Genomic DNA, 15,748 nt, shown 5'->3' with positions numbered 1-15,748 from the left:
CCTACATAATCCACGGAGGCCCATTCATTTTAACCCTACATAATCCACGGAGGCCCATTCATTTTAACCCTACATAATCCACGGAGGCCCATTCATTTTAACCCTACATAATCCATGGCGGCCCATTCATTTTAACCCTACATAATCCATGGAGGCCCATTCATTTTAACCCTATATAATCCACGGAGGCCCATTGATTTTAACCCTGTATAATGCCTTGATAAGCAGTTCTGTTGCTTAGATTGAAGCAAATAAGAAAAAATATGAAAGGCACAGAGCTGAGAGGTGTCAGAGAATGATATCTCCATGAGTGGCAGAGTTAAGTTTATCTAAAGTATGCTGGGTCCTCCCTCCCTCTGTCCCTCCCTCTCTCCCTCTCTCTCCATCCCTGCTTTTCTTCCCATAAATATCTCCATTAGGTCACAGGGTGCATCAAGGACCCTTGACACGGGACTGGAGACCTGGGATGGAGCTCTGTTTCTCTGTGCTCTCTAAGCCTCAACGTTAAGTTGGAAAACAGGACTGATGCTTATAGGAACTAAGTGAAGAAACCAGTATTAAGGAGTTTAGAAAAATATAAAAGGAGAGCGATCCTCATAAATTTTGCCCTTTGTACATTGTCAATAAGTTTCACACAGATTTCTGGCTTTGGGTAAAGTTAGAGGATAAAAATTGTGTTTCCAAAAGGAACCTCCACTCGTGAAATACCTTCAGAATGAAGATCAGGATCCTGTTTCTGGTTCACTGTCCCTTTGGAGTAGACATGGAGTTCTGGGATCTGTCATGTGGTGAGGTGATCTGGCTGTACCTAGTCACCATTAACCATCCAGTTTGGTACAATTTGGTGGTCTCTCTTTCCATTGTGTGCTTGCCAGTGACCCCGGTGCCTGGTCAGAGTTGACAGCTCTCAGAATATTGTTGGATCATTTCAGGACTTAACGAGAAGTTTCTGAATGTCAGGTATTTCCGTTTGTCATTATTGTATGTTAGTTACTAAATAGGTATTGTGATCATCACTTAACGGATGTAAAAAACAAGTCTCAGGGAAATTGTTCATTTTATTAAAGAGTATTAATACATAAATACAGCACAGACAGCTGGGGACATGCAGCCTGTCAACTGACTATGATTTGCTTCTTGGAATTAAAAAAAAAATCATAAAATGTTGCTTTAAAAAACTACGCCAGACCCTCTTATTTTTAATCTTGTGACCCGATATTTTGAAATCTTGCCTATTAAATTTTTTGTTTCACTTTTGTGTTGGAGGGAGCTGGTGTTGTTAGGAATTGAACTGAGTGCCTTGTGCATACCAAGCGCACACTCTGTCACTGAATTATTATTATTTTTTTTTTCTGAATTTTCTCTTCAGTAATCACCTTTTCCCAGTTTTTCCCGAGTTAGCAGGAAATACCCCACTTTACTAAGCTGACGATTCTCACAAAAGCCTTATCAATTTATTTTCCTGTCAAATTCTTCTATCTTAAGAAACCTTAAAATATAGTTTCTGTAACATTTTGAAATATTAAAACTACACCCTCAGGCTCTTACCATTGCCTGTGTGTTCATGGAGAAGCAAGACAAATGTTTGGAGTTCTGTTTCCTTTTTCTTAGTCTGGGTTTCAATCATTATTTCTCTGTGAAGTCAGACGAGCTGCTTCCAGACAGCAGCCTCATGTCCAGTTCCTAACTCTGTGGCCAAGCACTGTCAGTAGGGCAGGGTGACCACATTGGAGCGGCAGGGATGGGGCTTAGGTTCCTGGGACAGTGGAGGGCGGGCATTTCTAAAAGGAGGATCATGCTAGGAAAAGCTAATGACTCCATGTCTCTCTTGCCCTTTCAAGTTGAGAAAGGATTAGTTTGAGATTCCGTCTCCAGGTAAGCTTCTAAGAAACAGCGTGGAAGTTGAGACTTTCTGGTAAACAAATTTACTGCGTCATTGAAACAGCTGGTACCTTTATTGTTCACAAACAACAAGACTTCCATCGCCTTAGATTGTCCAAAAACTGTATTTCTTTGAAAACTGGAGTGGTAAGATTGCAGCCCGAGAAGCTGGTTATTGGAGTTAAAAAGGAAATGAAGCCCTTAAAAAACAAACCTATCACCACACTCGCCAGAGGTTTGTGTTTGGTAAATTGCAAACATTTAAATCACATTATATATTGCAAGACCAAAATCTTTGGATAGTAATGATGTACTGATTATTTTTTTAACTTTTAAAAAAACTTTATGAGAATTTCATACATGCATATAAGGTGTTTTGATCACATCCACGCCCACCCCTCCCCTCCACCTCCTCCTGTGTCTCCCCGTCACTTTTTTCTGACAACTTCATGTACTTTCTTTTTTTAATGGAGCTTTTTGCTACTCTAACATTCCCCCCTCTGAAGAGGTAACCCTAAAATCTTTTACAGATTAGATAAGAGCTTCCAAATACTTTTGACGATTTTGGCCTTTGGAACAGAGTATGTTGCTAAGAGGCCCAAGGACATTTTGACTTTTAGCCAAGAAACTAGCTGCTTTTCTTTGGGGTCTTTAAACTCTAACTGCCAGTTCCTACCTCCTATTCTTATCACGCCATCCTCTGAAGAGGTTACCCAACTTTCCGATAGGGAATCGGGACACAGGCTACTCTGGCTTCTTCCGTGCTGAACAGGGACGCAGGGTGAGGCAATTGGAGTACCCCTTCAGTGAGTCTATCTAAAAGACTCCCAAATTGCATAACTCTTATCACCACATGGGGGCAGGATCCAGGTACTCTCAGGCAGTCCCGAGTTCTCCAATGTACTGGTTTCTTAAAGATTCATTTTAACTTACATGTACATATGTGTGTATACATACATGTGTGTGCTGGTACCCATAGAGCTAGAGCTGCAGTTACAAGTGGTTGTGAGCCACTCAGTGGGTTGCTAGGAATTGAACTCGGGTCCTCTGGAGGAGTACAAAAGCTTTTAATTTCTGAGCCCTCTCTCCGAAGCCCCCTTGTTCTGTGGAAATATGTGTGTTTTCTGCTGTGTATCTACAAATGCCTGTAGTTCTTTTTCTTTTCCTCCTCCGGCATTTGACTGCCTTACTGTGCCCATCATATTGAATGGGTCTCTCAGTTCTTAGAGGAAATGAGATGGTTAGAAGGTTGCTGTGGCTTAGGTATCATCTCTTTAGTAAGGTGGCTGCTCTGTCTTTTCTGGACCATAGCTTTGCTATAATGTGTGTGGGGCAGCTGGTCTCAGTCAGTACCTGTGCTGAGATCCTGCCCTGGACTCTAAGCGAACACCCTGTGGGCAACACTTAACTGGAGGTACTTTTGGAGGTTAAGGAGTCAGCATGCCTATGTCCTTTCCTGGTTGGGTACTTTGGTCCTTTTTTTTTTTGGTCTTTTTGAGACAGGATCTCCCTGTAGCCACAGCTGGCCTGGAACTCGCTACGTAGACCAGTCTCACAGAGATCATCTGCTTCAGCCTCCCAAGAACTGGGAGTAAAGGCGTGCATTGCCATGCCTGGCTTTGCTTTGGTTCTTTTTGTTTTACACTCCCTTTTAAATTATTTTTCCAGTCTGACATGTAAGAACTCATGACCACTGGATGTGATGGTGCACGCCTTTAATCCCAGCACTGGGGAGGCAGAGGCAGGCAGATAGATCTCTGAGAGTTCAAGGCCAGTCTAGTCTACATAGTGAGTTCCAGGCCCACTGGGGGCTACAGGGAGACCCTGTCTCAAAAAGACAAAACCCAAAAAATCCAAAACTCATGACCATTCATTTTAGCCTGAAATGTAGAACTTATTTTTAACTAGTGCTTAACATTTAATGAGTATTATTTTTATTATGAAAACACAGAAATGGATTCTTTAATCTGTATGACAAACTTACTACTATGTACCATGAAATCAGGTTGCCAAAAATGTGTATAGCACAATTTTAGTCTATTATTAGGACCTGCAGTGACATGAAGAAAATACTAAATAATAAGATTGTAAGTGAAGGTGGGTCTAATCTATATTTTCTAATCTATATTTTCATATCTAAAAGCATGAAGACATACTCCTTTATGCTGATTTCTGTGAGTTTTTTCTATTGAATTGAGAAAAGTAAAGCATTTTCAAATTATTTGCAAGAATTATCTGTTTTTAGTTTATTAGAGCAAGCAAGTGGAATTTTTCCTTCTTAAAATTGCAGGGTCAACTGTGGGCGTGCTATAGTATAGCGTTTCCTTCTGCTTCATTGACTCTACGATGTCCTGTCTCCAAATTAAATCATCCTTGCCTTTTGAGGTGGCCACTATCTTTATAATTTCTAGTGTCTGCATAGAGTAGAAAAAGAATACTCTTGTTTTGAAGTGAGCCTGTATTAGATATACAAGTGGTGCCATTTAGCTTTTCGGTTACTGTTTCAAATAGGGACTTAAATTTCCTTTTCTTTTTCACATTCTCTCCATATTTCAAGTCTTTGTTGGTCGAGTTCCTGGAGGACTGAGGTGCCAAACGTAGAGAAATGTGATCCTTATGATTTCAAACCAGCTTCGGAGTCTGTGAGATCTGAAGAAAGTTGTGGGCCGAAGAGAGGAGTGAATGTAACTATACACAAAACGCAGTGTGTAATGGCTTTCAGCCCCCTTTCCCGTGTAGACACCGTACCATTTCAGGAGTGAAATACTCCACTTTACTACACGTTGCTTTCTATTAGGGCTTCCCTTTTCTGTAAGAACATTTTACACTCATAGGGAAATATTTATTGACAATCATTTTGTGCATATTGTAGAATTTTGGTTTTGAGAAACACAAGTCTTGAGTCTTGTACAGATTTCAGAGGGACAGACAAGTAGTGTGGGTTGGATTGACCAAGGGTGCTCTTGGATGTGCTTGGTTGGACTGGGCTTGGAAGCACGAGGGTGAGAGACAGGTGAAATGGCTCTTCCTAGGCAGACGTTTAGTGACAACCTCGTGCCCCTCAATCCTCGTGTCTTCAAAGAGCATGATGTAGACAAGAGTTTTCAAACTTCGGTAATAAAATAACTCCCACTGCAAAAGTGACTGTGGCTGGTCAGTGCTGACTTGTATTATTTTTACTTAACGCTAAACTTGTGAAAGTTTGAAACTTTGCCCAAATGTTTTATGCTTACTTCTTTAAAAAGTATTTTGTTTAGGGGCTGGAGAGATGGCTCAGTGGTTAGGAACACTGACTGTTCTTGCAGGAGACCTGGGATCGAATCCCAGCACCCACATGGCAGCTAACAACTGTCCGTAACTCCAATACCAGGGAATCTGACGGCTTCTTCTGTCCTCCGCGGGCATTGCCCTACATGGGTGCACTTACTACATGCAGGCAATACACGCAAAATATTTTATCACTTTTTATTTTTTGTGTATGCGTGTATTGCCTTGCATGTGTGTCGGTGCACCTGTGTTGTGCAGTGTTCTGAGGTCAGAAGAGGGCACTGGATTCCCCTGGAACTGGAGTTATGGATGATTGTTAGCCACCATGTTGGTGCTGGAAATCGAACCCAGGTCCTCTGCAAGAGCAGCCAGGGCTCTTAACCTCTGGGCTATCTCTTCTGCCCCAATGCTTATTTCTTGTGCAATCATTAAACCCAAAACTTGAAAAGATTTTGACATAAACAAAATGTTGCTGCTGTGTTGCTACAAATGAATCATCACTGCGGTGTGAACTAGCACCGCTAGCTGCCGTGGGCTCTGGGCTTCGGCCACCGCCACCTTTGTTGTTGCTGCCATGCCACAAGAATTTGAAAGATTGCTGACTAGTCTGTGCATTAGATGTTTGTCTAGATAACTCTGGATACTTGTGTAAATTTCTCTGTGTGTGTGTGCGCGTGTGCGCCGGGGTCTGCATATGGAGGCTAGGAGTCCAGGTTAGGTGTCTTCCGCTGAACTGGAAGCTTGGTGTGTTGACTGGACCGACTGGGAGGCACCTCCTTGGATCTTCCAGGGCCAGGATTAGGAGCACAGGCCACTGTGCTCAGCTCTTTACGTAGGTCGTGGGGATCCAAGTTCAGGTCCGCATGCTTGTGCACCGAGCACGTTGCCTGCTCAGCCACCTCTCCAGCCTACGGCAATAATTTAAAAAAAAATTACATTAATATTATTTGTGTGTGTTTGGGGCAGTGTGCATATGTGTGCCATGAGGTGCATGTGGGGGTAAGAGAACAACTTTTGGGAGTTGTTTCTTTTCCCCATGTGTGTCTGGGGGATAGAACTCAGGTCATCAGGCCTGGCAGCAAGTGCTTTCACCTGCTGAGTCATCCCACTGGCCACTGAATATCCGCTCCCCGAGGGCCTTGTTCCAGACATGTGGACTGTTTCCTGCACTGGGGGATGAAGGGAACTTGACTGAAGCTATACAGCTACGCAGGCTGTGCGCCCAGCGTGCAGGCTGAGCTGTGTCTTCTGCCTGTGCTTTCTGTGTCGTTCTGATTTCCGATCAGACTTCTGTTCCCCCCCAAGGATATTCTTCCTTCCCCTCTGGAAGGAGAGGAAGGCAACCCGAGCACCAGGCCGAAAGACAGATACTCAGCGAAAGCACTGTTGGTTACCATTGCTGTGACAAAATACCTGACAGAACCATGTAAGGAAGGAAGCATTTATCTTGACATCAGCGCCAGGGCATGCAGTCCACCATGGCGGGAAGGCCTGGGGGTGGGAGCAGGAGGCAGCCCATCACACTACATCCAGGCAGGAAGCCAGTCCATCATGGCGGGAAGGCCTGGGGGTGGGAGTAGGAACAGGAGGCAGCTGGTCTGGTCACACTGCATCTAGGAGGAAGGAGAGAGAGAGGGGGAGAGAGGGGAGAGAGGAGACAGGAGAGAGGGGAGAGAGACTGGATCAGCTTGTTTCTTCTTTTTGTTAAGTCCAGGACCCTGGCCCATGGATTGGTGCCATCCACAGTTAGGGTGGGTCTTCCCACTTCAGTTAACCCAAATAAGCTCTCACAAGCATGCCCAGAGACTTGTCTCCTAGACGACTACAGATTCTGATAGTATTAAACATCACAAACAGAATTCCAAAGCAGATTAGACACTTCTGCCCCCAGTCATAATTTTCATAATAAACATCTTGCAGGCTTTGTTCAAAAGGATTTCAGAGGAGAAATCAAAATTATAATTAGCCCCTGATCCTGTGTGATATTTCCTGTTCTGTGGTTTTGTAGCTTGGTAGAAAGGACAAGTCAGAGTACCTCATGAACTTCCTCTTCCCTGAGAACTCAAGAAAACTTTTTGATAAAACATGCTTGCAGTAGACATTTTTTAAATGTTCAACAATTATTTTATCACACAACTTCTTTTGTGGTGCTGAGATTGAACCAATGGTCTTAACACATACCAGGTAGGCATTCTTCTACTGAGCCCTCATATAAACTTGTTTTGTTTTGTTTTTTAGTTTTTTGAAATAGTGTCTGTAGCCCAGACTGGCCTGGAATTCATAATCTTCCTGTCTGAAGTTACTAGGATTACAGATATATACCACCTTGTCCAGCTTTTAGGTAAACCAAAATTTTCCAGGTTTTAGAGAGGGGTCAGCCTCTATATGCAAAGACAATATTTTTAATCAAATTTAAGTGGTGGAAATATATGTTAGTGATTGTATCAGAAAGAAAGGCCCTTCCTTTTATCACGTAGTCAACATTCCGCACGTTGCAGTGACTAGACTATATGGGGATTTCTGTCCATTACCAGCCAGGTTTTCAGTGGATACCAACTAAGTGTTCTGTAACTGAATCTAATTCTAGCACTGTCTACCTCGTAGTCAGATCCCACAGGCTAAGAACTTAGTCCCACAAGACCTTCTCCACTCCAGATACCAGTAGTGGGTAGAGATTTGGTACCTGCACTCCTCTCCAGCTGGGGTCTTCTGAGAGGGAAGAGGGCCTGTGTCCTCGCCTCAAGGGACACTAACACAGGATCAGATTTACTTAACTAGGAAAGCTCAGAGAACTCAGGGAAGCATGCTTATTGGGTTATTGTATTAAGAAAGGCCATGATAAAGGACACAGGTGCACAGGTGGGTATGAAGATCACGAGTGAGATCTGGAAGGCTTCTGAGCACAGGAGCTTCTGTCTCTATGAAGCTGGGAGCACCACCTTCCTCCACATGAATGGGTGGTCCACCTGGAAGGGCCATGCTGCTGCTGAAGGACTTGATGGAGTCCTCAGATGCAGACACTGTTAAAACTCAGCCTCTAGTTCTTGTACCCTTCCCAGGGCCTAAGAGTGTTGCTGACAGCTCTAAACTTTAATCCACGGGTTGGTCTTTGTGGTGATCGGCCCCTCTGTAGGGACTCATCAAGGGTGGCCTCAGTGGAGCAGAAGATAATTCTATTGCAAACAGAATTTCAAGAAAATAGGAGTTCTTGTATCAGAAGAGTTACTCCAGGACCCCATCACACAGGCAGTTACAAGGGATTTAGGGGTTCCATGTCAAGGTGGGGACAGAGACCAAGTATACATTTCTTATGATAGCACATGTCCATGGCTGTCTGTTGTTGAGTTTAATGCCATCAAAGTTTAGCAGTGTAAAAGAACTACTGTTTATTATGTCCCGTGGTTCCTGTGAACTAGAGAATCCAGTGCTTTTGGCTGCTGTATGACTTTTCCTAGGAGGCATGAACAGCGGTCTATGGAATCCAGATAGGGCATCAATGGCAGCCACAGCAGCTGCCATACTGTACCCGGGGTCAGGCAGCAGAGAGATGAAGGCTGTGCTCAGCTTTCTCTTCATTCCTTTCAAGAACGGAGCACACTCAGTGAGCCAACGACTTTATTGGACTTACAGGAGTATGGTAAAGGGTTACATACAGGAGTGTGGTAGACCGAAGTCCCACGACACCATGGGTGAGAACCTTTAGAAGGTACGTCACGATGTCCACCTCGGTTAACTTTCCACTTCTGTATTCGAACATGCCTCAAGGTCATGTGCAGCTGGGGGCGGGGCAGAGGAGAGTAATGCCTAGCATCCCAGGTGTAGGTCCTGTGACTCCCCCTCTGCCCGGTAGTGTTAAAAGCCCCTTCGGGTTTCCAGAGACCAGAGACCTAGCTGCCACTATGTCATTTTGCATATTCCATTAGCGTGCAGCCCATGCTCCACGATGACTGGTGGCCTGCCATGCCTGGAGGAAATTGCTTGACTCCAACACTGGTTCATGGTATTGTGTGAAGTGGAAACCAGCATGTCAGATTGACTTGACTGGGCCAAGTTCATTCCGGGGCCTGGGAAGCTGGTGTTTCTTCAGGAGGCGGCCATAGTGTTTCACCAGGGGCTTGAGGAACTTGAGTATCTTCATGATGTGACAGCTGGACCCCCCAGTCCACCCCAGTGGTGAGCCTTCCAATGAAGAGTAAGGAGACTGCAGTGTCTCTTATGATCTAGTTCTCAGAGTGCTGGGCTGGGCTGGATACTGGGATTCAATGGTGAGTGGAAGACACTCAGACATGCCCTGGCCTCATAGCTCTCAGCCCAGACAGAGGAGCTGGATTAATAACCCATTGACCAGAAGTGCTGTGACAGAGATAGATGGTTGCTGAGTCTGAGCACAACAGGAAGGGACCGCTTACATCTGGATGCCTGAGACTGTGAGCGGGGTGGTGACTTCGAAGCCGAGGTGAGATGGACGAGGAAGAGCCAGGCACAGAAGGCCTGGAGGGAGGGGACGTAAGCCAAGGCCCACGGAGGGAAGTTCCAGTAGAACCCACAGGAGACTGGTGTGACTGAGGTAAAGAAATTGTGACAGGGCCCAGTGGGAGACGTAAGCAGAGCTGGACAGGGCAGAGCTGGGGAACCCCAGGGTTGGCCTTTTAATAGAACTGCAGTACTAGAGGTCGGAGAGATGCTCGGTGGTTAAGAGCACTACCCGCTCTTGCAGAGGACCTGGGTTCAATTCCCACAGCCATCTATAATTCCAGCTCCAAGGGGGCTTCAGAAAGTGACTTACACGAGATGCTACTGAAAGCAGGCTTGTGACAGGAAATGCAGCCAACCTGGGTCCTTGTTCCTCTTGGACATTGTATCATTTTTGGCATTGTGAGTTTATTGAATGGCTGAAGGTCTCAGTGTTGCCTACCACTGTGGCTAAGCCTCGCAGGGGTTCGGAGAAGGAAGCCGAAGGAGCGGGACCTTATTTCCAGAGGAGTCCCTTCTGTAACTTTGCTGTCCGTTTTCCACCATAGTAGCAAATACCCGGGATAAGTCAATTTACAAAGAGAAAATGGCTATTTTGATTCTCAGTTTCAGAGGCTTTGGTCCATGATGCGTTGATCTGTTGTTTGGGACCAGTGGCTGGGCAAGTACTCATGGCAAGACTTCTTGGTGGAATGAAATTGCTAACTTCATGGCTGGCGATATTAGTTAATGTTTAGGTTATGACTTTAGGTAATTAGGGTATTCGGGTTCACAGTCAGAGGGCACAGTCCATCGTAGTGGGGACAGTGTGGCCACAGGATCGTCAGGCCGCTGGTTATATCATATCCCTAGTTAGGAAGCAGAGAGATGAATGCTGGTGCTCAGCTCACCTTTTTTTCTTCAGTCCAGGGCCCCAGACCATGGAACTGTGCCACTCACATTTGGAGTGCGTCTTGCCGCCACACTTACGTGATCTAGCACTCCCGGAAGATTGTCTCCTGTGTAATAATTCTAAATCCTGTCAAGTTAATGGCATTAACCATTGCAGCTGGAAAGCCTGAAAGAGAAACAGACGGTTGGGGTCCCATTGCCTCCTTCAAGGGCACACACCATTGATCTGCACCTCCCTGCAGGCCTTGTCTCTTACAGGTTCCACCACCTCCAAATACAACCAAGCTGAGCAATCATTTAATGAGCCTCTGAGGAACATTCCAGATCCAAACTAGTATAGACTCTTCCCAGAAATCCCAGCTGGGTAGACTTTGGTCACCTGGCCATCTCCGTTTGTAAGGGAGAGTGTAAATTTTATTTTGAATAATGTGCAAACTAATGATCATGTCTTTGATACTTAGTAGAGAGGGAATATGGATGCTGGGGCAGGCAGCCAGCACTCTGAGCTACAAATGGAAAGCCACAGGAGGCTTTAAAGGCAGGGAGTTATGTGGCTCTATTGCAAGAATACCCTGACTTCTAATGGAGTGCTGCTTATGAAGGCAAAGCCTGGAAGCAGAGCCCGTTTTGGTACCCAGGCCTTGTCTAGGTGAATGACAGGGATACACACTACAATTCAAGTCTGCAGTCTTGGTGATAAGCGAGGTGTGAGGAAAGGGGTCGTGGGAGGAAGGAAATCTGTTTCTAGTCTGTGTAAATCCGGTGGTGGAGAGGCGATTGGGTAGCAATGGCTGGTGGAGGAACAGGTTTGGAGGGAGAATTGGAGGTCCGTTTGAGCCACTTTAGGGCAGAGAGGTGAGGAATGTTTTGAAGAAACAGTGTAAAATATCTCCAGGAGTTCAGAGGACTCATCAGAGCCTAGCCACTTGTTTTGTAACTGTAGAGACTTTGCAAATCATCTAAGGAGAAAATATACTGCAAGAAAAGGGCCCAAGGCCTGTTCCTCCAGGACACTTACTTTTAAAGGTTGGCTAGGGAAGGAGAGGCCAACAGACTGAGTGATGGGCGGCAGAGGAAAAGCATGTCTGTGTTGCTATGGAAACCTGGACTAGCAGAGGCTTCAGGACAGAGCGTGTCAGTCATCCAAGGCTTCTGGCTGAGACATGTTGAGAAAGGCATCCATCAGATTCAGGAACAAGAGGTCACTGGTGAGTCTGGTCAGAACATGTCAGTGGAGTGGGGAAGAGGGAAGGAAGTTTGAAAGGGGTGGAAGTGTCAGTGTGTGTTCAGGCCTGTATGGAGGGCAAAGCCTGGGAGACATTGAGCGCACGCCCCGACAGGAACACAGGAAGTGCCCTCGGTAGCCAGAGGGCAGAAAGGGGTCCATAGCAGGGGCTTGAGTGGCTCAAGCAGTTCCTGCCCAAATGCACTTGACCACCAGCCTGTGAAACAGGAACAGTCAGTCTGTCACCTTATTGAGCACCAGGCTTCTGTGCCAACAGTGGTTTTGAGGAAGCTGTTCCAGGAGAATGCCCTGCCCTGCTGTGTCCTCACAAATAGGCCATTCAGTAAGTGCCCAAAAGGAGAAAAACCTGTTTGGCTCATAGCGGAGACAACAGAGGTCTGACCATCCAGCCTCTTTCTCACAATATCCTATTGAAAACTTGCTGATGCCTAAAGCCAATACAATATCTCTTATGTTTTTAAAATATTTTATTTTTTTTTTATTTTGTGTATGAGTGTATTCCCTGCATGCATGTAACTGCGCTCATGTTTTGCAATGCCCATAGAGGTCAGAAGAGGGTGTCAGAACCCTGAGGTTGTTAGCTGTCATGTGGGTGCTAGGAACTGAACCCTGGTCTTCTGCAAGAGCAGCCAATGTTCTTAGCCACTGAGCCGTCTCTCCAGCCTCATTTATCTCTTATGTTTGAAGAGTTTTTAGAACAATCTCAGTCAAAGCTTTCTTGATGGTAAAAGCTAAGTGTGGCAACTCTGAGATGTATATTTTTATTTATTTATTTTTGAGACAGGGTCTCATATAGCTCAGACTGGCCTTGATCTATGTAGTTGAGGATGACCTTGAGCTGACCCCGCTGTCTCCATAAGTTTTGGAATTACAGGAGTGAGCTACCACACCAGCTTAATACTGTGCAGGGGACAGAACACAGTTGTGATGGTTAGTTTTAGGTGTTAGAGGGACACAGCATAGAATCACCTGGTTAGACCTTTAATGAGGGATTGTTTATGTTGGTTTGGCCTGGGGGATGGTGTCGGTTGCCTCAGTTGAAGTGGGAAGACCCATCCAAAATGGAGTGGCACCTTCTGCTAGTTACCCAGATAAAAGGATGTGGAAGAAGGAAAGCTTTTTTTTTCTTGCTTGGCTTTGCTCTTGCTGGCGAGTTTATCTGCCCACTTGCTGCCTCTGTTGATTCCTTCACTGATGTTAGAACCAGCTTCTTCAGGCTTTCAGTGGCTCTCCAGGAATCTTCTAGGCCTTCAGTGCCATTCTGGGACTTCTGAGGCACCCACCTCATAAGCCAGTGTAATGCATTCCCCCTTTTTCATGTATGCATTTTTTCTTTTAGAAGAAGCCTTTCACTACAACTTTAACGTACTCAATAACGATTTCAGGTCAAAGATACATCTCTTTCAAAAGCAGCTATAAAATTTTTAGGTTCACAGTTGAATTAATACAGTTATACAATATTGAACTCAGTATAAAAAGCTAGCCTGGACTCAACTTGCATCTTGAGTGCTGCAATTGAAGGTTCCAAAATTGCTTTTTTTTTAAAGTTTATTATTTTTATTTTATGTGTACGAATGTATTGCCTGCATGCATGAGTGCACCCGTGTCATGCAATGCCTCAGAGGTCAGAAGAGAGCAGAAGAGGGCTTCGGAACTGGAGTTAAGGACAGTTCATAGCCACCATGTGGGTGCTGGGAATCAAACCTGGGTCCTCTGCAAGAGCAGTCAGTGCTCTTAACTGCTGAGCCATCTCTCCAGCCCCTATTTATGTATTTTTATTTATGTGTATGAATATGAATATGTTTTGCCTGCATGCATGCCTGGCCCCAGGAGAGGGCCAGGATCCCCTGGAACTAGAGTTATGGGCAGTTAATAGCTATCATGTGGGTGCGGGGAATTGAATCTAGGTCCTCTGCAAAAGCAGCCATTCCTCTTAACTGTTGAGTCATTTCTCCAGTCCTTATAAATCCCCTTTTAATACATGTGTTCATTTTATTGGATCTATTCCTCTAGAGAACTGACACACTCAGATTTTGTGCATGCTCTCCAAGCACCTTATAAACCGAGATACATCCCCAGCTTGAAGCTTATTTATTTTAAAAAATATTTATTTTTAAAATTTTATGTGTATGAGTGTATTGCCTGCATGTATGTAAATGCACTTGTGTTGTTGCACCTCTGTGCAATGCCACAGAGGTCAGAAGAGGGCCTCAAATTCCCCTAGAACTGGAGTTACAGAGGGTTTTAGCCACCATGTGGGTGCTGGGAATCTAACCCTGTCCTCTGCAAGAAAAGCAGCCCTTAACTGCTAAGCCATCTCTTTAACCCCTCAAGGCTTATTTAAATGCTTAAACTTAAAGTGTCCTCTGCTTTTTTGGTGTTTTTTTCTGTTGAGTAGGGATAAGTAATATCCCTGTGATTAAGAAATCCCTGCACCTGGCAACAGGACGCCCTAACTCCTGATGTCAACGATGTATGAATGGTCCTGCCAATCCGCCATTGTGAAGCTGGCATCGTATATGTCTGCGTGTTGGTGGACTCTGGTTTGCTCTGTCCTGTAAATACCTATAATCAGTGTGGCACAGCCATGGTCCTGATCCTATTAATAGCGGCGTCCTAAGTAGTTCTTATATTCAAGGGCACCTTTTCCACTTGGGATTGTAATTTTCTCATGAGTAATTGAAAGGGCAGGACAGACTTAAGTTAGACCCTTAATGTGATGAGTTATTTCCAGCTTCTATAGATCGTCCATCCTCTATGAAGGAAGGCAAGAACTCCTCCAAGTTCCTTCTTCTTTTGAAGAAGTGAAATGGGGTTAATTGGAAGCAGCAAAGGAGGATTGTGCTAGTTCCTTCATGCAGTCATCTTTAAAGTATGATCTCCAGGCCAGCATTGCCTAGGAATATTCTAGATAGGCAAATCTTTTGTCATGTGGACCCAGATTTAACTCATCCAAAGCGTGGTTCCCAGCAGCATCTGTGCATGTTCATGTGTGGGTGCCTATGGACAGTCATGCATGGTGCACACATGGAGGTTAGTGGGCACCCTCCACTATTGGTCTTTAGGTGACTTCCACTTTGAGACCGTGTCTCTCATAGGCCTAGAACTTTTTGGCTGGGGCCTGTCTTCAGCCTCCATCTCACCGACGTGTGAACAACTGGCCTGTGCCATCACACCCAACTTTTTAACGTGGGTTCTGGGAATATGAACTCAAATCCACATGCTGCGCCATCTCTGTACCTGGTAGGTCCTGTTTTTTACAAGCTCTTCTGTTACGAACTAAGGACTGAGAAGAGTTGCTCTATGTCGCGAGCCGGGACTCTGTCCAGCAGAGTCCAGGAAAGACGACACAGACACCAAGGTGAGGTTCAAGCTTCTGTTTCTCTTTCTCCTTTATTCTCTCTTATTCTCTTCACTATGATGCTGGCTCTGTCTCCTTTGTCTGTCTCTGTCTGTCTGTCTGTGTCTCTGTCTGTCTGTGTCTCTGTCTGTCTCCTATTACACACTTCAGCTCTTTATATAGCGTTTCCAACAGCCCTCCCCCCAGCCGGTACCAATCAGGGCTCACACACGTGCAGCGGCCAGGCAGAGTGTAGCTCATAGGCACGTAGCAAGATCATCAGGCTGGCAGCACCTGTTTTGGGGCTCACCATACTTCAGAGTTGGGGTAAACAAGCGGGATTCACGAGCCTTGGCAATCAGCCAAGAGTTGAAGTAAACAGCACGAGGTTTGGCAGCCAGCCAGGGCTCCATCTTTGGCTGGCTCGGCTGTGCTCGCTTCCCACAGCTCTAGGCAGATCAAGGGAACCTGACGCTGATTCCTGGGGATAGAACTGGGACAGGGGCTGACTGCTGCATATCAGAACTCATCTACAGATGCTGAGGCTGAGATGCCTCTGGTCTGCCCATGTGCACACTAAAAGGGAATAAGGGGGGGAGAAGGAATGGTGTTGGGGATGGGGGTGGGAACGGAAAAGGCGGAGACGGCAT

The sequence above is a fragment of the Nannospalax galili genome, unplaced genomic scaffold (genome assembly GCF_000622305.1).
Source record: "Nannospalax galili isolate Female #2095 unplaced genomic scaffold, S.galili_v1.0 scaffold358, whole genome shotgun sequence".
In the NCBI taxonomy this organism is placed as follows: Eukaryota; Metazoa; Chordata; class Mammalia; order Rodentia; family Spalacidae; genus Nannospalax; species Nannospalax galili.
Note: the sequence above shows the minus strand (reverse complement) of the source record.